Below are 27,809 nucleotides of genomic sequence, written 5' to 3'. Positions count from 1 at the left end.
ACAAAAGACAGACTAGAAAACACGTATCTACCAGAGAAATGAACCAAGAGGATTAACCACGCAATATCTTTAAACATCGTTCCAACAAACATCACAAAAACTTCCCACAAGAGAAATCGTTCCGGATATGAAGAAACAAAGAGAAGCTGATGAACAGCAGTTAGCGGTGACTCACCTAGAGCGGCTTCTGCAGCTCAAGGTGAACTCTAGAGGTCCCGAGAGTCCGGAGGAACACGGAGGCCACAGAAACCCCAGCCGGAAATCAGGCACCTGGGCGGCCTCAGACCCCAAACCCGGCCCGCCCTCCCGTCGCCCGGCAACAACCTCCCCACGCCCACTGTGCCAGCGAGCGTGCTGATTGGCTACAGTCTTTGTGACGCCCCTCACGCCCATCGGCTTTGCAACTGTCCAATCAGGGGCCCCGGTGAGGGTGGCCGACAACTTCGTCATCTGGCGAGATCCCTGTGTCGTAGTCGCGTCCCGCCTATAATGGGTGGGGCGTCCCCGTGGTGGCTCCGCCTTCTCTGCTCTGAGAAGAGGAAGCCTGAGACCTCGCGAGTGGGAAGTGGTGAGTGTGTGGGGCCAGGTTTCCCAGAAGGCGGTCGTGGGGCAGATGGATCCTGCCAGAACCAGCTACAGACGGACCTGGACTTCCCCCCAGTGAGCTCCTCCATCCGCGGACCCCACCGCTGAGGGCTGGGCCGGCTCCGGACACGGGCGACAGGCCCCGTCCCTGCACCAGCAACCTGGGCTCGCTCCAGAGCCTCCTCTCCGTCTCCGCGCGCACAGTCCGCCTCTCCCCAAGTTGTGTGGAGAGGACAGAGGGAGACTGGGGAGAGTGGATGGGCTGTGGCCTTTTGTTGACGCGAGGCCAGCTCCAGCCTTCAGGCCCTGTTTGCCTGTCTTACCAATTAGCTAAACGTGGGCTGCAAAGCGTGCAATGTACTGCACACTGCTTTCCATTAGGTCCTCCAGTTAAAGTAAATTCTCATTCTTCTTAGAAATTATGTAACATTTCACTAAGAATCACCTTTATGATCAAGTAAGGCCAAACATTTGAGAAAATAAATTGTCAGTGCAAATCCAGCAAAAAAAAAAAAAAAAAGAAAAAGAAAAAGAAAAAGAAACACGATTATTCCAGTAAAGACTTTCTGGTTTAGAAAATATGTTGTTGATGCTAATTTGACAACATTTCTCATGCAGCAGAATTGTTTTTTTTTAACTTTTATTTAATGAATATAAATTTCCAAAGTACGACTTATGGATTACAATGGCTTCCCCCCCATACCGTCCCTCCCACCCACAACCCTCCCCTTTCCCACTCCCTCTCCCCTTCCATTCACATCAAGATTCATTTTTGATTATCTTAATATACAGAAGATCAGCTTAGTATACATTAAGTAAGGATTTCAACAGTTTGCTCCCACACAGAAACATAAAGTGAAAAATAATAGATGATTTTTTTAAATGATGATGAAATCAGATCAGACCTATTGTCATGTTTAATCCCAGTGAGAGTCAAGTTGGGAATTGATAATTTCTTTCTTTTTTTTTTTTACAGAAGATCAGTTTAGTATGCATTAAGTAAAGATTTCAACAGTTTGCACCCCCATAGAAACACAAAGTGAAATATATTGTTTGAGTACTCGTTATAGAATTAAATCTCAATGTACAGCACATTAAGGACAGAGATCCTACATGAGGAATAAGTGCACAGTGACTCCTGTTGTTGACTTTACCAATTGACACTCCTGTCTATGGCATCAGTAATCTCCCTATGCTCCAGTCATGAGTTTCCAAGGCTATGGAAGCCCTCTGAGTTCTCCAACTCTTATCTTGTTTAGAGAAGGTCATAGTCAAAGTGGAGGTTCTCTCCTCCCTTCAGAGAAAGGTACCTCCTTCTTTGAAGACCTGTTCTTTCCACTGGGATCTCACTCACAGAGATCTTTTTGCCAGAGTGCCTTGGCTTTCCATGCCTGAAATACTCTCATGGGCTTTTCAGCCAGATCCGAATGCCTTTAGGGCTGATTCTGAGGCCAGAGTGCTATTTAGGACATCTGCCATTCTATGAGTCTGCTGAGTATCTCACTTCCCATGTTGGATCACTCTCCCCTTTATTTATTCTATCGGTTAGTGTTAGCAGGTACTAGACTTGTTTATGTGCTCCCTTTGACTCTTAGTCCTTTCATTATGATCAATTGTGAACTGAAATTGATCACTTGGACTAGTGAGATGGCATTGGTACATGCCATCTTGATGGGATTGAATTGGAGTCCCCTGGTATGTTTCTAACTCTACCATTTGGGGCAAGTCATCTTGAGCATGTCCCAAATTATACATCTCTTCCCTCTCTTATTCCCACTCTTATGTTTAACGGGGATCACATTTCAGTTAATTTTCAACACTTAAGAATAACTGTGTATTAATTACAGAATTAAACCAGTAGTATTAAGTAGAACAGACAAAAAAAAATACTAAGAGGGATAATGTATTAAGTTGTTCATTAACAGTCAGGGTTATGCTGATCAAGTCACCGTTTCTCATAGTGTCCATTTCACTTCAGGAGGTTTCCTTTTTGGTGTTCATTCAGTTGTCACCGATCAGGGAGAACATATGGTATTTGCCCCTTTTGGACTGGCTTACTTCACTCAGCATGATGTGTTCCAGATTCCTCCATTTTGTTGCAAATGACTGGATTTCGTTGTTTCTTACTGCGGTATAGTATTCTAAAGAATACATATCCCATAATTTCTTTATCCAGTCTACCATTGATGGGCATTTAGGTTGGTTCCAGGTCTTGGCTATTGTGAATTGTGCTGCGATAAACATTAGGGTGCAGACCGCTTTTTTGTTTGCCAATTTAAATTCCTTTGGGTAAATTCCAAGGAGTGGGATGGCTGGGTCGAACGGTAGGGTTATATTCAGGCTTCTGAGGAATCTCCAGACTGACTTCCATAGTGGCTTGACCAGTTTGCATTCCCACCAACAGTGGGTTAGTGTCCCTTTTTCCCCACATCCTCGCCAGCATCTGTTGTTGGTAGATTTCTGTATGTGAGCCATTCTAACTGGGGTGAGATGAAACCTCATTGTGGTTTTGATTTGCATTTCCCTGATTGCTAGTGATCTTGAACATTTTTTCATGTGCCTGTTGGCCATTTGGATTTCCTCTTTTGAAAAATGTCTATTGAGGTCCTTGGCCCATCTCTTAAGTGGGTTGTTGGTTTTGTTTCTTTGGAGTTTCTTGATCTCTTTGTAGCTTCTGGTTATCAACCCTTTATCTGTTGCATAGTTTGCAAATATTTTTTCCCATTCTGTCGGTTGTCTCTTCACTCTCCTGACTGTTTCTTTTGCAGTACAGAAACTTCTCAATTTGATGCAATCCCAATAGTTGATTTTGGCTTTGACTGCCTGTGCCTCCCGGGTCTTTTCCAGAAATTCTTTGCCTGTTCCAATATCTTGAAGGGTTTCTCCAATGTTCTCTAATAACTTGATGGTATCAGGACGTAGATTTAGGTCTTTAATCCACGTAGAGTGGATTTTTGTGTAAGGTGTAAGATAGGGGTCTTGCTTCATGCTTCTGCACGTGGAAATCCAGTTTTCCCAGCACCATTTATTGAATAGACTGTCCTTGCTCCAGGAATTGGTTTTAGATCCTTGGTCAAACATAAGTTGGCTGTAGATGTTTGGGTTGATTTCTGGTGTTTCAATTCTGTTCCATTGGTCTATCCATCTGTTTCTGTACCAGTACCATGCTGTTTTGATTACTGTCGCTCCCCCTCTTTGTGGAGGAATGACACTAAACCCTGCCTAGGCTTCATATCCGAGTCACGGCACCATTATGTCGCTCCCCCTCTTCGTGGAGGAATGACACAGGACTCTGTGTTGTTCTGTCTGCTCGGCCCTCCCCGGGTTTGCTGCTGGTTCTTCCCGGGTTGGCTACCATCCCTTCCACCTCCATGGAAGGGCGGTTCCCCCTGCCACTTTCCCCACTTCCGCGGGGGAGCGGCACACCGCCGGCCGGCTCTCTCGGGGGCTGCACAGGTGTTCCTTCAGATAGATGTTCCTGGTGCATGTTGTCTCTCTCCTCCTTTATAGTCCTCTTCCACCAATCCCAACTCTGCTACCCACACGCCGAGTACGCTGCTCTCCTCCAATCAGGAGTAGGTCCTACAGTTTATTGGTTGAACTGGAGGCAGCTGTGTAGAAACTGTTTCTCCCTTCTCAGCGCCATATTGTGGGAGAGCAGATGCATAAAATACGTCTTAATTCCAGTAACTTAGTCTAGTCCGAGTTGCTCCCCACAATTACAACTGCCCTGTAGTATGTCCTGAAGTCTGGTATTGTGATTCCTCCAGCTTTGTTTTTGTTGTACAAGATTGCTTTAGCTATTCGAGGTCTCTTGTGCCTCCATATGAATTTCAGCATCATTTTTTCCAGATCTGAGAAGAATGTCTTTGGTATCTTGATTGGGATTGCATTGAATCTATAAATTGCTTTTGGGAGAATGGACATTTTGATGATGTTGATTCTTCCAATCCATGAGCATGGAAGATTTTTCCATTTTTTGGTATCCTCTTCTATTTCTTTCTTTAAGGTTTTGTAATTCTCATCATAGAGATCTTTAACGTCCTTGGTTAAGTTTATTCCAAGGTATTTGATTGTTTTTGTAGCTATTGTGAATGGGATTGATCTTAGCAGTTCTTTCTCAGTCATGGCATTGCTTGTGTATGCAAAGGCTGTTGGTTTTTGTGCATTGATTTTATATCCTGCCACTTTGCCAAACTCCTCTATGAGTTCCAATAGTCTCTTAGTAGAGTTCTTTGGATCCTCTAAGTAAAGAATCATATCATCTGCAAAGAGGGATAGTTTGACTTCTTCCTTCTCAATTTGTATTCCTTTGATTTCTTTTTCTTGTCTGATGGCTCTGGCTAAAACTTCCAGAACTATGTTAAATAGCAGTGGTGAGAGTGGGCATCCCTGCCTGGTGCCAGATTTCAGTGGAAATGCTTCCAACTTTTCCCCATTCAATAGGACATGCAGCAGAATTGTAAACTCAAATTGCATGGAATTGTCAAAAATAACCCAGGCGCGGAGGGTTCTAGATATAGACTTAAAACAAAATCTTGGAATATGGTGCCTCTTTTTTTTTTTTTACATTTATTTCACAGGTAGAGTTATAGGCAGTGAGAGAGAGACACAGAGAGAAAGGTCTTCCTTCCACTGGTTCACTCCCCAAATGGCTGGTATGGCTGGCGCTGCACTGATCCGAAGCCAGGAGCCAGGTGCTTCTTCCAGGTCTCCCATGTGGGTACAGGGGCCATCCTCCACTGCCCTCCCAGGCCAAAGCAGAGAGCTGGACTGTAAGAAGAGCGAACAGGACTAGAACTCGGTGCCAATATGGGAAGCCGGCGCCACAGGCAGAAGATTAACCAAGTGAGCCGTGGTGCCAGCCCAGTGCCTCTTTTTTTGATAAAAGAATAGGCAACAAATGCTATCAGTTGTATATGGGGAAGATAAATACTTTGAGAGGAAGTAAATGATGGCTTCTGTGCTCATAAGGAAGGTGGGGGTGTCAGAAATATGGCATCATTGATCACATATTTCCCTTTCTAAAACATCTTCCCTACAGGTCCAGAAACTGCTCAGGTGTGGGTGTAGGTGGCTGAGCAACAGGCAGTCCTGCTTCTTGATTCCCCACAAAGATACAGGTACAGTTCATTGTCATGTTTGCAGTGGTTGAGTTCCAGGACATACGGTGCAAGATCTTGATTTTGAATGTATTTTTCAGTGTGAGTTTCTTTGATTTTTTTAATTAATTTATTTTTTTGACAGGCAGTGTCAGATAATGAGAGAGAGAGAGAAAGGTCTTCCTTCTGTTGGTTCACTCCCCAAATGGCCGCTACGGCCAGTGTGCTGTCTGTGTTTCTGTTTAATGTCATGTGAAAAGTTTTTGAAGCTCCTTTTTATCTGGTGTTAACATTTCAGCCACTTGAATCAGGTTTGCTGTTATTTCTATGCAAACACTTCATTGCCAACTGTAATACATTCAGAACACTTTCCCCAGGCCTTTGTTTCCTGCTAACATCTTGGGTCCTGTAAAACCTTTTGGGTTCTAGACTCTGGATGTATAAATTCTGTTCTCCCTGAGCTGTTCTTTGTGAAATGCCAATCTTATATTGCTAATGCTTGCATGTTACTGTAAGACTCCATTTACCTGGGCCACAATAACAAATGAGGAACAGAATGTTAGAGCTGTGACAAGGGAATGAGATGCGCTCTTTTGATCAGGGGGCCCTTGTGCAGGATTGTGTACTTACAAGCTTGGGTTTATTGGACACTTTTTTGTGAATACTTTGTTAATATTCTTACTTGGGTTTTGATTAATGATAACTGCCTGGTAAGGCATATTGTTGGGTCTCCCAAAGGGTCCAGCTACTCACCGCATTGCTGATTAGTCATCAGCTGAGAGAGTCATTCATCATGGAAAGGCGCAATGTGCAATTCTGATAACTTCAGAGCAAACTCTCTCTGGAAGACAATCAGATATGTTCTAATTGCACTCAGCTTCCTCTTCCATGGGTTGAATGGAGGACATGGGAGAGGGAAATGCACCTTCTTCTACAACACCAAGACTGGACTCTCACTCCTTCACTGGAGCTGTGATTCCCAAGCTTCCTACAAATACAGACACTATTTCTTTCTCCTTCCCCTCTCTCCCTTCCATTCTCATTCTAACAAAAGCAGACAGTGATTTTACTGGAAACATTGATCTATCCTTAAGCTTTCCATTATTAAAAAAATGAATTGACTGTGAACCCATTCAATCATATCTTTATTTGTACTTAGATTGGGTTACCATATAACTATGCATACAACAACAAACCTAAATTATCTGTCTACCATCCTCTCTATTTCATGTTACATGGATTTGGCCTTTTATGAAAAGTTATTTTTATGTTTCCAAGCCATATGATTATAAAAGTTAGCTGCCTTACCTCTCCAAGGAAGATGAGCACATTTAGACTAAGCTGTTTTGTGTATTTTCTAGGCTGCTTGTTATTTGTCTGAGCATCCCTCTGGTTTATTGGAACCTCAACTGCTTGCTGAGACATGTTCTTTGTATCAGTACACAAAAGAACAAGGTTGAGAAACATTTTCTCAGGCAGTGACAAGAACTTTTTACAGTGCTGTGATCTGCAAGGCTTGTTACAGAAAAGTCAAGTTTATAAAGAAATGCTGAGGGTATAAAGGAATGCCTGAAGCAAAGAGCTAAATGCAGATCTCAAACACATAAGCAGCACTGCTACATAGAGTGGTTTAAGGACTTGTCAAAGGTCACATGGCGGATAACTGGTACAGGAGGAATTCAAGCTCCATTCCTCCTGATCCTGATAAACTAGTTCTTCTTTTTTTAAGATTTATTTCATTTGTTTCATAGGCAGAGGCAGAGAGAGAGGTATTACATTGAATGGTTCACTCCTCACATTGCCACAATGTCCAGAGCTTCATCTAGGTCTCCTACATGGGGGCAGGGGCCCAAGGACTTGGGCCATATTTGACTGCTTTCTCAGGCCAAATCTGTGCCCATTTGGGATGCTGGCACTATAGGTGGTGGCTTTACCCACTACGCCACAGTTCTGGCCTGATAAACTAGTTCTTTAACCACAAAGATAGTAACTGCAAAGATTTGCTGAGTGCTCCCATAAAAGAGTCCTTGATTTTTCAGTTCAGAACACCTGCTGCCATGATGTGTGACTCCCAGGAAATGTTCTTTAAAAATTTTATTTGAGAGGCAAAGAGAAGGAGATAGGTAGACATGAAGAAAACTCCCATCTGTTGGTTCACTCTTCAAGTCTCTGCAAGGGCTGGGATGGGACTGGGCCTAAATCAGGAGCCAAGAACCCAATACAGGTCTCCCATGAGGATGAAAGGGACCCAATGACTTGAGTCATCACTGCCAACTCCTGGGTGAACATCACCAGGAAGGTGGAATTGGCAGCTGGAGCCAGGAGTCAAAGCTAGGCACTCATATGGGAAAGTGGCATCTTATCTGCTAGGTGAAATGCCCAACCCTAGGAAATATGCTTAGAGTAGAATCATGCTATTCTTATTTGCTATTGTCCTGTGAAAGGGATGGAGAGGTGGTGACTGGAGCTGCAGGAACCGTTTGGTCCATGAGTGAACCTATGGATCAGGCAACAAGACAAAGGAGCCCCTCCTGGAATGAATATTTTTGAATCCTTAAATGGAAAAGAAGTGTTAAGCAACAGGCTTTTTTGTTTGTTTAAGACATTATTTATTTGAAAGGCAAAGTTACAGAGAGAGAAGTCAGACAGAGAGAGGTATCCTCCATCTGCTGGTTCACTCCTCAAATAGCTGTAGCCACTAGGACTTAGGCTGAAACTGAGCTAGTAGCTTCATCCAGGCCTCCCACCTGGGTGCAGGGACCTGAGTACTTGGGTTCTGTACTGCTTTCCCAAGTATATTAGCAGGGAGCTCGATGAGAAGTGGAGCAGCCAAGACTAGAACTGGCACCCCTATGGGATGCCAGAGTCATAGGCTGTGGTTTAACTCACTCTACCACAATGCTGGCCCCTATGCTACACTTTTAAATATTTACTTTGTGTGCTAGTCATAGCTGGAATAAACTCTAATACACGTGAGTCATTTTATTCTTTGATACTGACAATAACCCTCTAAACAAGCACTGTGATACTCTCCATGGGCAGGTGAGAAAGTGGAGCCCATAGGATCTAAATACCTTTCTCAGGGCCACACAGCTGAGTGGGAAAACTGAGGTTCCTGCACCCCTTTTTAGGCACTACAGTACCTTCCTCAAATGTAAGATGAATCAAACAAGAAATCCTGGTGGTGTTTGTCCTCAGTTAGGACATCTGTACTAAGACAAAATTGTGGGTCCAACTCTTTAGTGGCCCCTTACGTGGCCATGGATAGTTCAAAATCCTTCTAACAAACAGCTTGTAGAGAGTACATGGTGTTTTCATTGGGATGTTTTGAGTTCAGTTCACTAAAAGCTCATCTCAAAGCAGCTTGAATAACGAGGAGAGTCAGACACACAGTGCTCCTAGGGTCGATAAATTCAGTGGCAGGTGATGCCAGTGAGAACATGGGTTCTTTTCACTCTGCTTTGTGACTCACAGCACTACCATTATTTGAAGTTGATTCTTTTTGTGGCAACAGGAAATATGCTTGGAACAAGCAATTGAGATTATCCATACTCTTATTTATGGGTAGTAGAAAAAGAAATGGAATTCCTTGTCTTTCTTTAAAAACTGAGGTGGGGGTGGGTGTTTGGCATAGTGGTTAAGATGCCTCTTGAGAAACTTTCTTTTTTTTTGACAGGCAGAGTGGACAGTGAGAGAGAGAGACAGAGAGAAAGCTCTTTCTTTTGCCGTTGGTTCACCCTCCAAGGGCCGCCATGGCCGGTGCACTGCGGCCGGAGCACCATGCTGATCCGAAGGCAGGAGCCAGGTGCTTCTCCTGGTCTCCAAGGGGGGCAGGGCCCAAGCACTTGGGCCATCCTCCACTGCACTTCCTGGCCACAGCAGAGAGCTGGCCTGGAAGAGGGGCAACTGGGATAGAATCCAGCGCCCCGACCAGGACTAGAACCCAGTGGAGGATTAGCCTAGCGAGCCACAGTGCCAGCTGGGAAACTTTCATCCCAAATTAAAGTTCCTGGTTCAAGTCTTGGCACACTTCCAGTTCCAACTTCCTGCTAATGTGCAACCTGGGAGGCAGCAGGTGATGGCTTATGTAGTTGGGTCCCTGCCAAGCATGTGGGGAGACCAGATTGAGTTCTCTGATCCCAGCCTCAGGCTGGCCTAGCCCTAATTATTTCCCGCCTTTGGAGAGTGAAATGGTATATAGAAGGTCTCTTTCTGTGTCTCAAATAAGCATATAAATGTGTAAGTAAATAAATAAATAATATCAAAGTGGAGGCTGTGGTGGTGTAGTGTGTTAAGCTGCCCCTTGGGATGCCCACAGCCCATATTGGAGGACCTGAAATCAGGTCCCACCTCTGCTTCCAATTGAGCTTCCTGCTAATGCACCTGGGAAGCAATGGTGATGACCTAAGTATGTGAGTTCCTGCACCCATGTGGGGGATCAGGATGGAGTTCCTAGCTTCAGCCTGGCCCAGCCCTGGCTTTGCACACATTTGGGGAGTGAGCCAGTGATTGGAAGTGCGCACTCTCTCTCATACATAAATCTTTTAAAACTCTAGGTAGAATTTTCTTGCCAATCACCTCCTGTCCGATAGCAAAGGTTGGAGGTATCATCGGAGGTATCATCTGAAGTGGGACATTAATAGACAAATGACCATCAAGGCCAGGGGAGTGGCTGCAGACAGGACTGTAATGTTTTAAGAGGAATGCTCCCTCTGAACCAACTACTCAGGGATCTTCCCTGCAAACCTCCCTCCCTGCCCCAGGACACTGCTTTCAGAGCTGTCTGTGGCCACAGAGAAGAGGTGGTGTGGGGAATGGTCACTGAGGAGAGAGGAAGGGCTAGGACCCCTTTCTCCTAGCCTGGAGTCCCTTCTCCTACATCACAGGTCTGCAGCAGAGCATGCCTGTCACCTCCCTCAGCCTGCGACGCCTCTATTAACATTGCCCATGATTATGTTAGACTTAGGAACCACAGTGTGCTGTCCACTATGTCAACTTGATCTTCTAGGTTGGGGCTGGTGCTGTGGTGTAGTAGATAAAGCCGCCATCTGAAATGCCGGCATCCCATATGGGCATGAGTTCTAGTCCTGGCTGCTCCACTTCCCATCCAGCTCTCTGCTATGGCCTGGGAAAGCAGTGTAAGATGGCCTAAGTCCTTGGCCCCCTGCATCCATGTGGGAAGACCCAGAAGAAGCTTGACTCTTGGCTTCAGATTGGTGCAGCTCCGGCTATTGTGGCCAATTGGGGAGTGAACCATCAGATGGAAGACCTCTCTCTCTCTCTCTCTGCCTTTTCTTCTCTGTGTAACTCTTTCAAAGAAATAAATAAATCTTAAAAAAAGAACTTTTAGGTTTTCCATGAAGGTGACACCTGAGTATATCCCTCCCAGGCAGCATGGTTGGGAAGAGCTTTCAGCTAGAAAGACCAGGGAGGTGAGAGCAGAGAGCTGCTAGCTGGTGAGAGCCTTATGACCTGACCTGTGTTTGTGGGTGGGGTGTAGCTTGTCTCCATTCCCTCCATCTCTGAGTGGGACCTATTCTCCCAGCTACAGTTCTAGGGGAAGTGGCTATGTTTATCTCCTGGCCCAATCACTGTTGTCTGGAAGGATTCACCAATTCAGCCTCTGCAGTGTGTGTGTAGAGGTGTTAAGCATTTTGCTGTCCCCATTAAAATGCAATAGTGGGGAAACTGTCCCCAGGCACTGCCAGGTGAGCTCTGCACCTGCTCTGCCCTCTCTTCCAGAGATTCAGCCTCCAAAGATGCACCACTTCTCCATGGGCCCCTCCAACTCTTCCTTTATATGGGGAGAGGGTGGGTGGCAGAAGGCTGCAGGCTCTGTCTGTTGCTAAGGGGAAGTAACAGCAAAGGACCAAAAGGACCATACCCTGGAACACAGGGGTTCTGTGCCTGTTCCTATTACTATGCTACTCAGGCAGTTTTCTTCCATTTCCATTTGTGAACCATGTGTCTGTCATCTAGAGACTGGGAGTCCTGCATCAGCTGCACACACACTTTACACAGGGCTCACTGGTTCAGGTGTTCTTCATCATTTTCCTGCAGCCTCTGTGCTGCTCCAGGGAGTCCTGCCCACATTATTTTGATAAGTACATCTCTAAAGCCATTTGAAATAATTTTTGTGTTTAGAAATGAAACAAGGTCATCATTACTGACTGACTAGATGCCTATTAAATGACTAACTCTACCTTGACTTAATTACTGATCTCCCAGTTGGAAGTTAATACGTATTTTTTTAAAAAGATTTATTTTATTTGAAAGGCAGAGTTACAGAGAAGCAGAGGCAGAGAGAGAGAAAGGTCTTCCATCCACTAGCTCACTCTCTAAATGGTCACAATGGTCAGAGCTGGGCTGATCCAAAGCTAGGAGCCAGGAGCTTTTTCCAGGTCTCCCATGTGAGTGCAAGGGCCCATAGTCTTGGACCATCTTCTTTTGCCTTCCCAGGCCTCAGCAGAGAGCTGGATTGGAAGTGGAGCAGCCAGGACTTGAACTGGCACCCACATGGGATGCTGGCACTGGAGGCAGTGGCGTTACTTACCTTCTATGCCACAGCAGCAGCCCCAATATGTAATTTTTAAACCAGCACTATCTATTAAACTCTGAAACACCACTGCCTCTCCAAACCACTACTTCTATACCAAGGCATCCCTGATACCAGAACTTCTTGCACCTGAATTAGCATTTCTGCTGATCAAGTACTGGTGCACTTGGATTGCAACAGTTCTTTTAAGTGCACAAGAATTTTTTTTAGATTTATTTATTTGAAAGTCACAGTTATGGAGATTTCCATTCTCTGATTCAGTCACCAAATGGCCCAGCTGAAGCCAGGAGCCTCTTCTGAGTCTCCCACATGGGTATAGGGGCCAAGCATTCGGGCCATCTTCCACTGCTTTCCCAGGCATATTAACAGGGAGCTGGATCAGAAGTGGAGCCAGTACTCAAACTGCTACCCATATAGGATGCTGTCACTGCAAAAGGTGGCTTAACCCACTGTGCCACAGTGCCGGCCCCAGGAATTTATTTTGAATGACCATCTTTGTGACACAGCAGGTTAAGCTGCCATGTGTGGGGCCAGCATCCCATATCTGAGCTCCAATTGCAGTCCTGGCTGTTCTGCTTCCTGCTAATGCACCTGGCAGAAGGAGATGGTTCAACTACTAGAGCCCCTACCACCCCTGTGGGAGATTTGGATGGACTTCTGATTCCCATCTTTGGCCTGGGCCAGACCTGGCTCTTATGGTCATTTTGTGAGTGAACAAGAAAATGGAAGATCTGTATCTCCCCTTCCCACTCCCCGTAACTCCCCTAACATACATACATACATAAATTTTCTTTAAAAAATATTTTGAAATCCATGCACCATTTTTGTATAATAGGCCTTTTTCATAAACTTTTCAAAAACTGTTCACATGTACAGATTTCAAAATTTGTTGCACAAAATAAGCTTATCGTTTAATTCCATTTTCCACAAACTTTTTGAAACTGTCATGTGCTTTTATTTCTATTTTTCTATAAACAGTACATATATTTGATTTTAGTTCTTGTAAAACATTGATTGCATTTCTTTCCTTATGCTGTCATTCCAGTTTTAGTTTCCTCTTTTCTGCACTCGTAATCTCTCTTGCAATTTCTTCTCATCTCAGTCTATCCTATGTGAGGTGATCAGATCAGACTCCTTGGAGAACAGTTTTCATCTTGTTACTCTCTTGTACAAAAGTGGTTAAAAAAAGAAGACATCCTCATACTTAAGAATGAGGTATGCCTCCTAAGTAGTGGCTTAACCTGCTGCACCACAGTGCTCATCTCTGACATTTTATTTGATATTTCCCTGGCATTTTGAATTGCTTCACCTAAATTTATTTGTTGGAGCCAGCGTTGTGATGCATTAGGATAATCTGTTGCCAGTGATGCTGGCATCCCATATGGGCACTGGTTTGCATCTCAGCTGCTCTATTTTCCATCCAGTTCTCTCCCAGTGCATCTGAGAAGCAGCAGACAACCCAAGTTCTTGAGTCCCTGGCACCCATGAGGGAGACTTGGATGGAATTCCAGATCCTGGCTTTGATCTGACCCAGTCCCAGCCATTGTGACCATTTGGTGGGTGAACCTGCAGATGGGAGATCTTTCCCTCTCCCTCTCTGTCTCTCCCTTTTTATCTATAACTCTTTTCCAAATAAATAAATCATTTAAAAATATTTTTCAACATTTTTTCTCTTTTACCTTCTAGTATAGCTTTCTCCCTTGGTGCTGCTGCTCTCTGTTGACTTGTCCTCCTTAGCCTCTGACTAGAACACAGCCACCTCTCCAATGCTGACATCCTCTGATACACATTTCACTCTTCTGTTCTCTCTAAACTGCAGACTCTGCTTGGGCAACCCAACTAACTCTCATGCATAAACTTGCATAGACACACACACCTGATGACTCCAGAGTCTTGGATTTCAGGTCATAATTAACTTTCATTTTCAGAGGACTGGTGAAAAAATCAGTCTGGAAGCCAGGGTGTAGCCTTGTGGTTCAGATGCCTGTGTCCCACATTGGAGTTTCTGAGTTTCATTCCCAGTTCCAGCCCCTGCCTCCAACTCCCTCATAATGCAGACTCTGAGAGCTAGCAAGTGATGGCTCAGATGATTAGGTTCCCTGCTCCTGGGCCAGCCCTGGCCACTGTGGACATTTCAGCAGTGAACTAGAGGGTGAATACCACTTCTCTACTTGTTTGTCTCTTTGCATCTCAAATTAAAAACAAAAACAAAAACAAAAACAAAAAAAGTATGTCTTTATCTTTCATTAAAATAACTTCCTCAATGGCTAAAAGTAGTTTCATTGTTAAAGGTAGCAAAAAAAAATAATAACACTTCTTGGTTGTAAATGATATTTGAATAATATATAACTGTAAATCAGACTTCCATAGTGGACAAGGAAGAGAAAGATGAGGGAAATAATTTTTACTTCTGGCTTTGATGCTTCTTTGTCATGTAACCTTGGAAAATTCATTTAAACTCATGGAGCCCAAGTTGAGCGTCTTTAAAATTACAGGCTCATCTAGTTGAGGCAAATGGCATAAAGCTGAGAGCCTTCCTTGATTCTAAGCCAAAAGAGCTAAGTGGCATTAGCTAGTCATTTTATCCCTCAGGTTCTTCATCCGCTGTGAAATAAGAAGATTGTCTTTATATTTAAAGGATTTTTCTACACAGTCCTATCTTATGGTAAGGTTTGCGTGACTGTCAGGTCTTCTAAACTCTACTGTATTATTAGCAGTTGGCACTGAAGATGAAATGTTAAACAACATAAAACTGCTAGGACTGGGGCCCGTGCTGTGGCACAGTGGGTTAACGCCCTGGCCTGAAGTGCCAGCATCCCATATGGGTGCTGGTCCAAGATCTGGCTGCTCCTCTTCCAATCCAGCTCTCTGCTGTGGTCTGGGAAAGCAGTAGAGGATGGTCCAAGTCCTTGGGCCCCTGCACCTATGTGGGAGACCTGGAAGAAGCTCCTGACTTTGCATTGGCACAGCTCCAGCCCTTGTGGCCAACTGTGGAGTGAACCACCAGATGGGAAACCTCTCTCTGTCTTTCTGCCTCTCCTCTCTCTGTAACTCTGACTTACAAATAAATCAATAAATAATAAAATGAAATAAAAGAACTGCTAGGGCTTGTAGTTCTATTAGGACCTACACAAAAACATTTGAGTTTATGGGAATTTTTAAATTTAAAAACAGAAACACTGAATTACCATTCATAATCAGTATAGTTACTAAAATTCTTAATTATAATCATTGAGTATTGGTAGTGTAATTTTTTAAGAGATTTTATTTATTTATTTGACAGATAGAGTTAGAGCGAGAGAGAAAGGTCTTCCTTCCATTGGTTCACTCCCCAAATGGCCACAGCAGTTGGAGCTACACTGGTCTGAAGCCAGAAGCCAGGTGCTTCTTCCTTGTCATGGGTGCAGGGCCCAAGCACTTGGGCCATCCTCCACTGCCCTCCCAGGCCACATCAGAGAGCTGGACTGGAAGAGGAGCAACCGGGACTAGAACCGGCACCCATATGGGATGCCAGCACCGCAGGCAGATGATTAACCAGTGCGCACAGCACCAGCCTCGGTAGCGTAATTATTGATAGTATACTCCTAGTATTGTATATTTTAGTTTACACAATATTTGATTAGATAAAAATATAGGTAGCAATAGTTATTGCTTCTCCTAATTTTACTGGATTGGATCATAGCACATGCCAATAAACCTGATTTTTTTAAAGGTTTATTTTTGAAGGAGTAACAGAGAGAGACACATTGAGACATATTCCATCTGCTGGTTTACTCCTCAAGTGGCTGCAAAAAGCTAGAGTTGGGCTGATCCAAAGCCAGAAGCTTCTTCCAGGTCTCCCACATGGATTCAGGGGCCCAAGTATTTGGGCCATCTTCTGCTGCTTTTTAAGGCACATTAGCAGGGAGCTAAATTAGAAGTGGAGCAGCTAGGACATGTACCTGTGCCCATATGGGATACCAGTACTGCAGGTGGCAACTTTACGTGATATGCCATGGCACCAGCTCCAGCCTTTTTACTTTAAATTAATAACTAAAGAGATTATCCACTGTTCAACCTCCTGGCTTTGGCCTGGCCCAGCCTCCACTGTCGTGGACATTTGGGGAGTGAACCAGAGGTTGAAAGATCTCTCTTCTTCTGTCTCTCCCTCTCTAACTCTGCCCTTCAAATAAATGAGTCTTTGAATATATACATATATGGGCCCCACACAGTAGCACAGTGCGTAAAGCCACTGCCTGCTGTGCTGGCATCCAATATGGGCATTGGTTCAAGTCTTGGCTGCTCCACATCCAATCCAGCTCCCTGCTAATGTGCCTGGGAAAGCATCAGAGGACTGCCCGAGTGCTTGAGCCCCTGCATTCCTGTGGGAGACCTGGAAGAAGCTCCTGGCTCCTGGCTTTGGATTGGCTCAGCTCAGTCCATTGTGATCATTTGGGGAGTGAACCAGTAGATGGAAGGTCTGTCTCTACCTCCTCTCTGTAACTCTGCCTTTCAAATAAATCAGTTTTAAAAATGAGGGAGAAAAGTGCACTTCTGTGGCCTTCCTCATTACCTAGAGTAACATAATAAAAATCTGTTAGATAAGTGAAAGCAAATGAATAAGGGAAATTCTGAGATCATGTATTGACCACAGAAGAGAATGGTTTCCATGTATGTCTTCTGGAAGCCCATGCAAGTTGGAACCAAAGGAAAGATGACAAAAAAGGGGAGGCCCATATTCCCCATTTGTCTTCTTCCTTCATTGGAGCAGTGGAGAGTTGAGTAATGTAACATTGGTGTTTGTCTCCATACAGTTCATGTCTATTTAGCTGGTTCTTGATCCTCAAGAAGGGATTTAGGTCAATGTTCTATTCTCATCAGTGACCCTGATGTTTAATAAAAGATTCTGTTAGTAATTTTAACCCCAGGTGGTTCTAAGGATGTGCTGTGACTTAGGTTTAGAAAAGAGCATCTTCCTTGCCACCCTCATCTCAGCTCTGGGGCTGCCAGTTCTTCCTGCACAGATTCAGTAATGCATGCTTCTTCTCTACTACAAAGATCCTCCCTTTATGTTGGTTGAAATTCCAGTTGTCAAAGGCAAATCAACTCACACCTGGACTCTAAGTATTCAATGACATTATTTATCAAAATCATTAAAATATTCAAAGACCACTTCAAAGCTGAACTGCCTTCAAGAGTTTCTGGCACTTGTAACAGCCACTGATTTTCTACACATGAGCACTCACTATTTTATATACCATTTAACACTTCAAACATCATTTCAGGTTCAGCAATACACAAGAATAGAATGGATGATCTGGAGTCACAAGAACTTTAGTACTCTTCTACATAGTAAACATACTACTTTAGTTGGGACTCAAAACCTAAAACTAAAACCACTGTGTGGTAATGTGAACTGATTTAAGGAAAGATGTACAGCTAGGTAGCTAAGGCCACATACTCCCAGACCTATTGATCTTAAATGAGTTCAGATCAACAGCATTCCATTGCATTATCTTCCGTCTCACAGTCCTGCTTTTCCAGCGAGACCCACCCCACTCAGACCACATATTTCCTGCCTGAGTCTGTACAGTGGTGGAAGCTGTTCTGATACAAGCTTCTCTGGACAGTCACCAGTTTCCTGACTTGAAATCAATAGTTCTGAGGGAACTGAATTGAATGTCAGTCTCTGGCAATCACAGACTTCTGCCTTAGGAAACAGAACGTGTCCTCTTCTCTGGGGCTCCCTTTTTCTCATCAACTATGGGGCTCTGTGGTGATCTGTGGTTTTTCACACAAGTCCTGGTAGAACTCTGACTCCAAAAAACAGGGATAAGAGTTCTTCCTGGGGGCTGGTGCTGTGGCATAGCAAGTTACACTGATGCCTGCAGCACTAGCATCCCACATGGATGCCGGCTTGAATCCCAGCTGCTCCACTTCTTACCCAGCTCCCTGCTGGGTAAAGCAGCAGAGGATGGCCCAAGTGCTTGATCCTCTGCCCCTACATGGGAGACCTGGAGGAAGCTCCTGGCTTCAGCCTGGCCCAGCCCTGTCCATTGTGGCCATTAAGGGAGTGGACCAGCAGATGGAAGACCTCTCTCTGTCTCTCCCTCTCTTTTTTCTCTCTGTAACTCTGCCTTTCAAATAAGTAAAACATCATGCTGTACACCCTTTTCCAGGCAGTTGTACAGCTGGAAGTCATAGCTTCTTGTATATTTTGGATAATAAAAGTTTTGGTTTGAAACCATGTTTATCTGGAACAAAGAAGATCATTCATTATCCTTTGCTACAGAAGGGAGCTGTGCTCTTTGAACATGAAAATCAGAAGCTGTAATGAGTGATGAGCTCCACCTGCTAGGTCTGGGGATACTTAGTTGAAAGCCAAGACACCAGGAAAGCTTTTCAGATTCTCTGGCCCTTGCTTTAATCTTACGTCTTTACTTCTTTTGTTGCTTCTTGGTGCCAAGGGTGTACACCTTATGCTGAAATGAGGAATATTGTCTTACCTCTTCTGGGGCTTTTTTTAAGAAGATTGTATATATTTATCTTGATTTTAAAGATAGCTTTTGGGGTGGGTGGATTTTTTGGAAGTTTTCACAGGCCAGCCAGTAGCCTATATTTTCTTCACAGAATTCAGTTTTTAAAAAAGCCTTCAATACAGCCATACCATCTGTAGGGAGGGAAGAGAAGGCAGAAAAAAAAAAAGCATGTGGAATATGAGGAACCGAATGATCAAATAATCCCTTGTGTTTTTCTAGTACCAGGATTATCTATTCTCTAGTTTTTACTCAATCCTGTAATTCTGAGGATTTAGCTCTTTAAAGACAAAGATGCCAGTAGGCAAAATACTTGAAGTTGGTGCCATACTACTAAAACATAAATACTTCAATTTGTTTTAATGCCAAAAATGTATTTATAGGAGAGGCACAAATCCTCAGGGAACTAAGTCTCTTGCAAACATTGCATGCAATGAAAAGCATCCTCAGCCTCAACCAAGAGCACTGCCATTGCAGAGCTGAAGGGTGATTTATCTTCCCCACCTGGGGTGAATATGCTCAGAAATAAAGGGAGATAAACAGACCTTCTAGGGTAAGTCTCATTCCCCTTTGTGAGCTGCTCATTTGAGGACACAGCCTTTCTGCACTCTTGGGATACTTGCAATGGATTAAATTCAAGACTAATTCACATTTGCAGGCCAGCAGCTCCTGGCAAGCTTCTGACCACAGCAGTGCTTCCTTTGGGGTGGTCTGCAGGAGCAGTTCCCCTCCCAGCTCAGCAATGAGCTGTTCAGATTGCAAACACAGGAATCTCAACTTACTTGATGAAAGTTTGCTACCTGCTTTTCTTGCTGATTTTGGCCTTCCCAGGAGTGTTGGGATTTTGCAATAAGTAGCTTAATCATGTCTTCAAATCTTTTAATCTTAAAAAAATACATCTCACTAAATGACCATCCTTGAATACACTACTGAGCCTGAATGCATTTTTACCAAATAAAGTTGCCCAGTAGCTACAAACAAACCAAATGAGGCAAACCAAAAGCCAATAGCAGGCTTACCCACCTAGTATTTAAACTCAGCCCCGAAGTACTGAGCAGTTTCATCAGTTCCTCAGAATGTAACTACTGCTGTTAGGACTAAGGATAGGACTGCCCAAATTTTAATTTTCAATACACTGCACAGGTAATAAAGCAGATGCTGTCTCTGGCCCACAAAAGGGGACAGTTTTCCCTGTAAGGTTAACCGCAATCGGGAGACATTTCACACCTGATGGAACCCACAGTGGGACTGCCTTGAGCCGGCTCCTCTGCTTCCCTTTCCACCTTCAGTCCTGGATGGGCCAGAGACCACGCACAGGAGGTGCCACTGGTCACCCATGCCCCCCTGTCCACCTGCAATGCTCCTGGGAGGCAGATGCCACAGAACAGTGATTTGTTCCATGGTTGTCACTGAGTTATCAGCCCATCAAGAGAAAATGACCATGGACTCCAACGAGATAGCCAACCGCATAAGCACTGCCCCCAGCAGCAGTGCAGGAGGGTGGATGACCGAAGGCGCAGCATGGCCAGGATCTCTAGGGACCCCACAGGACTCTGCTGCCCTGGATGCCTACAGCAGGTGGCTGCATGAGGACCCAGTGCGCCTCCAGCACCCTCCTACCAAGCCCGTCCTGGGTGTCTGCCCGGGCAGGCCACACAGATGCAGCGTCAGTGCACAAATCAGCACCACGTGCTTGGTTTTCCTGCTGAGACTCGGCCTTCATTGCTTCCCCAAGTGCCGCATGTGCTGCAAGCCTCAGCCAGTGGGGCTGGCGGGAGAGGTGGGGCACTCACCGGGTCTGTCTCCTCTTCTCCTGCAGCTCCTGACTCTCCGGCTGCCACCTGCATTCTAGTCCCAGGGTCCAAAATCAAGCTCAACCGCCAAGAATGTAACACCACCCAGATCACCCAAACACACCGCAACTACCAGCTGCCCACCAATGACCACCGCCTTTATAGCCGGCCCGGTGTGGGACGGGTCTGGCAGCTCCAGGTCTGTCTTGCTCCAGGACAGCGAGGATTGGCCTGAGGCCCCCGGCTGAGCCAAGTCTGAGCTGCCCTGCAGCAGATTCTGGAAGCAAGGGAGCTGCTGATGGCTGAGGCCCTGGCTCAGAGCACACTCAGGGAGATGCCACACCTGGCAGGGGCGTTGGGGGCCGTGGACTTTCCCAGGCTGCAGTCCTGGGGCAGAGGCTGGCCCTGCCCTTCTTCCCCCAGCCCTGCCCGGAGGTGGAGCGGGCTTCCCATGGGGCGGCTTCCTTCGCAGGAGGGTGGGCAAACCCCAAACACTGGGACTCCAGGTGCTGGGTGCAGGCCTGCAGCCTTCTGGGAGGGAGTAGGAGACAGCAACTTTGTGGGGAGGTGACACCTGAGCTGGGCCTGCATTTTGGGTCAGCTCTGGATGCGTGTCTGCGTGCGCCTGGACTTGCGGGGCTGCTGCTGGCCTCCTGGCCGTGCTGGGAGCTGGGCGTCCCTGGTGGCGAGGGCAGGAGGGTGAGGCACTGAGCTCGCTCTGGGTGCACCAGGCTCTTTGGAACCTTTCAGAGCAAGGAGTTGAGGTCACCTCCTGAGTCACTCCTGGTCCATTTGGGATTTGCCAGAACCCTAAATTAGGGGTGTGGTGGGGGTGGTAGTGGTTGGCTCGAATGTACTTTATTTGTGAATTCTTCAAACACAGCTTCTCCCTACCCTTGTAGGCTTTAAGGTGATTGATGAGGACAGAATCCCTCAGCTACGAAGTGACTGAATTTTGGAAACTATGTCCAGAACTCCACAGTGTGTATTCAGGTACTCTTCCTTCAGGCCTGCAGGTGGACAGCAAGAGCAACAGTAAGATATTAATTACTGTAGATACTCTCCTTTCTTTCCAGTAGACCCACCAAAAGAGAATGGGAGATGTGTGCATGAACAGTGGAACCAGTCAACATGCTAGGGTGAGCTGCCAGTACTTGGAGCTCAGGAGTGGACGTGGAGAGCAAAACCTGCATTGTTTGAGAACAGTTAGGTATTTTACTGTGAAAGGGAAATCACTTAGATGTGAGCAAGACACCTTAAGAAAAGGTCTGTATATTTTTTTATTTTCAATTTTTTTAAAGCTTTTATTTGACAGAGTTAGTGAGAGAAAGAGACAGAGAGAAAGATCTTCCTTCGTTGGTTCACCCCCCAGTGGCTGCTACAGCTGGAGCTACACCAATTCAAAGCCAGGAACCAGGTGCTTCTTCCTGGTCTCCTATGTGGGTGCAGTGGCCCAAGCACTTGGACCATCCTCCATTGCCTTCCCAGTCCACAGCAGAAAGCTGCACTGGAAGAGGAGCAACCGGGACTCGAACCCGGCACCTATATGGGATGCTGGTGCCACAAGCGGAGGATTAACCAAGTGAGCCATGGCACTGGCCCCTGTGTATTTATTTTTGTTTATTTGAAAGGCAGAGAGAGCCCTTCCATTTACTGCTCATTCCTCAAATGTCTACAACAACCAGGGCTGGGTCAGGCTGAAGCCAGGAACTCAGTGTGGATCTCCCACATAAGTAGCAGGGACTCAAGTACTTGAGCCATCAGCTGCTGCCTCCCAGGGTTCTGTTAGCAGGAAGCTAGAAGCAGACACAGGGTTAGGACTTGAACCCCAGGCGTTCTGATTGGGATGTGGAAGGCTTTACCACTATGCCAAACACATGCTCCAGTAAGGTGTTTCAACATGTTTGCAAAATGTAAGAATGTGTTCTTAAATATATGCTCTTTATCTTGAGAATTTGCATAATCTTATATTCAGTTTCATATGATTCAATGTAAAATTTAGACACATGCTTTAACTCACCAATACAAACTTCAGTAATTTTTTCACTTAGAATCTTGAATATTAGCATTCATTCAGACTGAAGTTCACTCATAGGCTGGGAATTCTGACAGAGACAGTAGGGAGAAAAATCTAGATGTGTATCTGAGACCTAATTAGATTCTGAACCTGACCAATAGAATCTGAGTAACTGTTGGGAGAGTCACTTCATACTTCTCCCCTCTGTAATGAGAAGACTGTGTCATTTGATGTTATGTAAATCTTATGTGAAGAGCCTTTTATAAATTCTGAAGTGCCATACAGAAGCATATTATGCATTTACATACGTGTGAAAAAAGGCAATGTTAAAGGCATAGCTATTCTAGAGAGAAGTTAGGATTAGCTCAGTTTATAAGGGTGTAAGTACCATTAAATATCAAAATATTTGAAACAGATTTATAGAGTATGAAGTTCTTGATAGATGTTTAATAAATGCATTCTGGATAATAAGCAAATATGGGAAATAATGCCACACCCATCAGCCTTTAAACTTTCAGACAGCTCCATGCCATGGAAGTGCAGTGATCCTTGTAAATTAACAAAAGTCAATCTGTGTATATCCATGGAAGCAACTGGTTTAAATGCAGGCTATACTAGAGGTTTTTGTGTTTAGTAAAGTTATTTGATTTCTTTCATGAATGCTTTCAGACTGATAACTGATGATGAGTGGCAGACATTTTTTTCTGAAAACTATGTGGTTGAGAAATATAAATATGTGTCTGAATATTTTTAAGCATTGAGACAATACCTGGAGCCGGCCCCGCAGCTCACTAGGCTAATCCTCCACCTTACGGCGCCGGCACACTGGGTTCTAGTCCCGGTTGGGGTGCCGGATTCTGTCCCAGTTCCCCGTCTTCCAGGCCAGCTCTCTGCTGCGGCCAGGGAGTGCAGTGGAGGATGGCCCTGCACCCCATGGGAGACCAGGATAAGTACCTGGATCCTTCCATCGGATCAGCGCGGTGCGCCGGCCGCAGCGCGCCGGCCATGGCGGCCATTGGAGGGTGAACCAATGGCAAAAGGAAGACCTTTCTCTCTATCTCTCTCTCTCACTGTCCACTCTGCCGGTCAAAAAAAAAAAAAAAGACAATACCTGCAACTGTCAGAAGCCTTTTCCTCAAAAAGTTGTCATATTAATGCCTTTTCATTTATTTATTTAATGTATGTTTAGTTAAAAGGCAGAGAAGAGAGAATCTCTATCTTTCATCTGCTGGCTCACTTCCAGATGGCCACAGTAGCTGGGGCTAAGCCGGGCCAAAGCCAGGAGCCTGGAACTCTGGGTATCCCATGTGGATGCAGGAACCCAAACACTTGGGCAGTCTTTGCTGCTATCCCAATCAAGGAGTTGGATGAGAAGTGAAGCAGGTGGGTCTCAAAGCAGTGCCCATAAGGCATGCTGCTGTTGCACTGGGTGACTTACCCCTCTGTGCCACAATGCTGGCCCTGGGCTGATGACATATTTAAGTGCTGCCACTGGCTTTTGGCTAAATAGGATAGTTTAACCTGTTTTCCACTCTGTGGAAGAGGAACAAATATGCAGTGGGTTATAAAAGTTGCTCAAGGAAACCACAGCCTGAGAAAGATGGATCAACTCACCTTGCAATTTCCACGTTGCATCTATACCACCTTTTGCTGGACAAACATCTGATTGTATGCCCTAGTGGTGGAGGTTCTCAGGGTGCTGGAACTTTTTGTAATTTTTTAAAATTACAGAAGATTACAGAAGAAGGCAAACAAACAAAAATTTACAAACTGCTGCCAATACCAAGAGGAGATTATTGAGAGTAAAAGATCACCTGTTGGAGCCAGCACTGTGGCACAGCAGGTTAAAGCCCTGGCCTGAAATGCAGGCATCCGGTATGAGTGCTGTTTAGAGTCCTGACTGCTCCACTTCTGATCCAGCTCACTGCTAATGCACCTGGAAAAGCAGCGGAGGATGGCCCAAGTCCTTAGGCCCTTTTGCCCATGTGGGAGACCTGAAGAAGCTCCTGGCTCCTGGCTTCAGATTGGTTCAGCTCTGGCCATTGTAGCCATTTGGGGAGTGAACCAGCAGACAGAAGATTCTCTCTCTCTCCCTAAAACATTTTCAAATAAGTAAAATCTTTTTTTTAAAAAAAAGGTATACTGCCATACTTCTTTCTTCCCTGTTAATTACTAGGAATTAAAAATTGTCATGGAGCCAGCACTGTGGCAGAGTGGGTTATACCAACATCTGCAGCACCAGCATTCCATATGGGCACCGACTGGCTGTTCTACTTCTGATTGAGCTCCCTGCTAACATGCCCTGGGAAAGCAGCGGATATGGCACAAGTGCTTGGGCCCTGCACCCAAGCAAGAGACCTAGAAGAAGTTTCCCTGATCCCTGGCTTTTTTTTAAAGATTAAAGATTTATTTTATTTTATTTATTTGAAAGAGTTACAGAGAGAGGTAGGGAGAGAGAGAGAAGTCTTCCATCTGCTGGCTCACTCCCTGGATTGCCGCAACAGGTGGAACTACACCAATCCAAAGCCAGGAGCTAGGAACTTCTTCCAGGTCTCCCACATGGGTGCAGGATCCCAAGGACTTGGGCCATCTTCTACTGCTTTCCCAGGCCATAGCAGAGAGCTGTATCAGAAGTAGAGCAGCCAGGTCTAGAACCAGCACCCATATGGGATGCTGGTGCTTCAGGCCAGGGCTTTAACCTGCTGCACCACAGCACAGGCCCCATGCAGGCAGTGTCTTAACTCACACCACAACACTGGCACCAAGTGGTTACTTTTTACAAAGGGAAAACAAAACAAAAAAACTAGGAAATTAAATGCCATGGGCAAAATATGTGATGAGAGGAAAAAATGAAAACTTTTAATACCTAGTGGTTGGTCATATGAAAGAAGTGTGACACTTACCTTTATTATTACCTTTAGTCCAGTTTGAGTTTCTTTAATTTTTTTACTTAATTGTGAGGCAGAGGGAGAGAGAATGAGAATGCACTCTGATTATCTGGTTTACTCCCCAGAATGCCTGCAACAGCCAGAACTGGGTCAGGCTGAAGCCAGGAATGTGAACTCAATTGTAATCTCCCATGTGTGGGCAGAAACCTGAATATTTGAGCCACCAGTGCTGCCTTATGGGATCGGTATTAGCAGGAAGCTGGAGTTAGGAACCAGAGCTAGGCACTGAATCCAAGTACTCTGATGTAGGACTTGGACATCTCAATTGCTGGGTGCTTTAACTGGAAAAATGTTCATCAAAGAATATGACCCCACAAGATTCTGTACCTACTCATAATAGGATTTGAGATGTAAAAGTCATGATTAATTTCTTGCAATATAATTTACATAGTCAGAAGCAAAGAAAAAAATTAACATTTTATTTTTGTCCTGAATGAATCAGAGTTTGAAACTAATACTTGACTTGTATTTCAGAGGAGTTAATGACTTAACCAACTCTTCCATTAGAAATACTACATTTGGGGCCAGCACTGTGGTGTGGTGGGTTAACACCCTGGCCTGAAGCGCCGGCATCCCATATGGGCACCAGTTCAAAACCCAGCTGCTCCACTTCCCATCCAGCTCTTGGCTGTGGCCTAGAAAAGCAGTAGAAGATGGCCCGTGTCCTTGGGCCCCTGCACCCACATGGTAGACCTGGAAGAAGCTCCTGGCTCCTGGGTTCAGATCGGCACAGCTCCAGCCGTTGTGGCCAGTTGGGGAATGAATCATCGGGTGGAAGACCTGTCTCTCTCTCTCTCTCTGTCTCTCCCTCCCTCCCTCCCTCTGCTTCTCCTCTCTCTGTGTAACTCTGACTTTCAAATAAATAAATCTTAAAAAAAAAGAAATACTACGTTGTATACTTCTATGGTTATACTTGAGATTCATTTGTAGTATAGAGTATGCTGTACTTCAAAGCCAGCAGGGCCTCCTTAAAACTAATAGTTCCCTCTTTACTAAGACATCTGGAGAAGACAGTTTGGAATAGTGATTAAGATGTCGCTTGGAATGCCCAGGTTCAAGTCCCAACTCTGCTTCTGTTTCCAGCTTTTTGTTAATGTGTATCCCAGAGATAGCAGTGATGGTTTAAGTATGTGGGTTCCTGCCACCCATGTGGGAGACCCAAATTGAGCTACCAGCTCCTGACTTCAGCTTAGCCCAGCTCCAGCTATTGTAGGCATTTGGGGAGTGAATCAGCAGATGGAAGATCTCTGTTGGTCTGCCAATCTAGATTTTCTTTTGAAACCTAAAATGGAGAATCATGAAGTTTTATTTCCTTTTCTGAGTAAAAATCACTAACACAGTAACATATCTCAAATTTTCTGTATTATTAGTCCTGTAAGTTAAAGGGCCATAAATAAATATGAGGTATAAATTAACAGTTGGTTTCTGGCCTGTTCCGGTTGCTTCTCTTTTCTTGTGCAGAGAATACCATGGAGAGGAGGTGATTATAACAACTTCCTTATAAAAGCAGTTACAGCTGGGGCACCTGAAGGAGACTTCAGGACGGCTGAGCAGTTCCCCTTGGGTGGTTTGGGAGTTGCCATGGCTACTGCTTCTTGCACTCCCTGAGGAAGATGCTGGCCACTGTCTCCCGCATATTGTCTGGCACTGCCCAGAAGCCGGTAAGGAGAGTGCTGATGGCATCCCGCAACTTTGCAAATGATACTACATTCAAGATTAAGAAATGTGACCTTCACCAGCTGGAAGAGGGCCCTCCTTTCATGACAGTACTCACCAGAGAGGATGGGCTCCAATATTACAGGATGATGCAGACTGTGCGCCAAATGGAGTTAAAGGCAGATCGGCTATATAAGCAGAAGGTTATCCGTGGTTTCTGTCACTTGTGTGATGGTCAGGAAGCTTGCTGTGTGGGCCTGGAGGCTGGCATAAATCCCAGCAACCACCTCATCATGGCCTTTCAGGCTCATGGCTTTACCTTCACTTGGGACCTTTCTGTCTGTGAGATTCTCACAGAGCTTATGGGGTGAAGAGGAGGCTGTGCTAAAGGGAAAGGAGGATCAATACATATGTATGCCAAGAACTTCTATAGGGGCAATGGCATCATGGGTGCTCAGGTGCCCCTGGGAGCTGGGATTGCCCTGGCCTATAAGTACAATGGGAAAGATGATGTCTGTTTGACTGTAAGTAGCTAAAGTGGCAGGTGGTGTGGGCTCATCACGTATTAACATCAGAGATAGCCTGGGTAGGGATTCCAACTGTTCACTTTCAATGTTTCTTTTTAAAATTCAGTTAG

At 45.1% G+C, this 27,809-nt stretch overlaps 1 long non-coding RNA gene across 1 annotated transcript; it reads left to right on the top strand.

The window, feature by feature from the left end:
• The first annotated feature begins 445 nt into the window (after positions 1 to 445).
• On the top strand, positions 446 to 26,400 carry LOC138848204 (uncharacterized). The gene is made up of 4 exons (XR_016223747.1): positions 446 to 568; positions 5,630 to 5,708; positions 20,578 to 20,750; positions 21,454 to 26,400. It is a non-coding gene; the product is annotated as an uncharacterized LOC138848204 (long non-coding RNA).
• The last annotated feature ends 1,409 nt before the right edge of the window (positions 26,401 to 27,809 follow it).

Source organism: Oryctolagus cuniculus, chromosome 17 (assembly GCF_051225735.1).
Source record: "Oryctolagus cuniculus isolate XC-2025 breed Fujian yellow rabbit chromosome 17, ASM5122573v1, whole genome shotgun sequence".
NCBI lineage: Eukaryota > Metazoa > Chordata > Mammalia > Lagomorpha > Leporidae > Oryctolagus > Oryctolagus cuniculus.
The sequence above is the reverse complement of the archived record's forward strand: the minus strand, read 5'-3'. Positions and strand labels throughout refer to the sequence as shown.